Raw genomic sequence first — 1,862 nt, 5'->3', positions numbered from 1 at the left:
CTAGAGAGCTAGTTGTAGGCTCAAGTAGTGATTGAGGGAGTTGAGCATCCATCTTTGGGGCCAACCATTGATGAGGTGAAAATAGATGCAGGGCTACAATACTTTCAAATGACACCCTTGTAGGAGGAGATTGAGCATATAATGATACATCTTATGGCGACGAGGAAGCATACCCAAACATTCCAAGGCACCATTTTGTAGTAGATTAGTAAACTTGAGGAGCGTAGAGTTGCGTGTGCTAAATCAAAGGCTAGGATGTATAGCATTGAGAAACAACTAATGTCCTTAACTAGGCATCCATACGAGTATACTTGGGAGTTTCAGAGCAGCCCTCTTCAGGAGTACATCGACATGGCATGTTGTAATATTAGGCCACTTTGACATAATGGGGAGGAGGTTTGGTTTAGGGGAGAAGGTGCGAAGCCTTCCAGTTGGTTCTTATAGGTTGGCTAAGATTGGGAGATGGGCAGAAAATTTAGGAGAACCCCAATTAGAATCGGAGTAGCAACATCAACATGGTGGGATTGCATCTTGTGCGAGCATTTATGCACAAGATCCATGCGAGAGGATGGACTTGCGAGATATTATGAGTTGGTATTATCTTGACGGAGCAACATCTATAGCCAGAGACAAAGCACAATTGGAGCCATGGGGCATGGGCGATGATGATTGGCCATGGTGGCATTGAGATCTAGGTGGATCTATTGGCGGCAAGATGAGCTAGAGGTTTGGTTGGGATCTGAGTATAGAGGGATCCATTTATGATCATATCGCAAAGAGGCATGATGTGGCACAATGGTTTCTATGAGATCCTGGTATTGGTGTACAAATTCCTCTATAGTTGACAGATGTGGATTGCTTGATGGCAGGCAATCTTGGGGCAGGAGGATTTGTAATTTCCCCATTTTCATTTTCACTTATGATGCGGTTAGGATGGATTTCTAGGGTTTGTGACAACCAGGTAATAGGAGTGAGATTTTGCCATTGGTGGGCCCTGAGGGTTTTTGAGGAGTTTTATGAGGTCTGATGTGCTTGCTTGCTATATTTTATCATCAGGTAAGCTCTACACAATTCATTATTGGTTTTGATGCATTCCAAAGATTCTCGTGAAATGGGGTTATTATCAGCATATCTTAATTAAAAATGCTAAAGGTGTTATTTGGAGTAGATTATCTGGAGAAACACCTTAGCGTAATATCTCATTGGAACCAAAATGAAGAGATCTACAAGATGGGATGATGGAAAGTGACTTTCAGTGACCGAAGAGGTTATAGGGGAAAATTTACCATTTTCTGGTATTAAAAAGGTGACTTAAGTAATATAAATTAATGAGGCACTTAAATAAAGTACAAAGGAGAAGCCTCTAGAAGGGGAATAAAATAATAAAATAAAAGTGTTTTTAAAAGGTTAGAGAGCTATCCATCAAGTCTTTAAAAGGAGGAGAATCAAATCATTTAGGATATGTTGGATTGGAGTATTTTCTTGTTGAAGAGGTTTTGGTAACGTGATTCTCAACTTTAGAAAGCTCCAGGACGAAAAACCTTGGGTTCCTTGTGTGAGTCGGATTAAAACCCAACCCATTATTGAGGAGATTTCAGTCAGAAATGTCACATAACGTCATCAACATCATTTGTGAGCATATTTGTGGATTGGAGTGGGGATCATCCAGATCTTCAGTTGGAGCTTCATTTCTAGTTATAGTTTGGGAGGGAAGATTCATTGTTAGAATCACAAGTAGGTCACAAACACATATATTTATATGAATTATCCACCAAGTAGAAGAAGGAGTTCCACCTAACCATAGGATCCTTGCTACCCAAAGTAGCAAATATCTATTCAATAGATGTGACCCTGAAACCAAG

Source organism: Pinus tabuliformis, chromosome 1_2 (genome assembly GCF_031772625.1).
Source record: "Pinus tabuliformis cultivar Carrire ecotype Pingquan chromosome 1_2, CPIR1, whole genome shotgun sequence".
In the NCBI taxonomy this organism is placed as follows: Eukaryota; Viridiplantae; Streptophyta; class Pinopsida; order Pinales; family Pinaceae; genus Pinus; species Pinus tabuliformis.
This window is presented reverse-complemented; position numbering follows the sequence as displayed.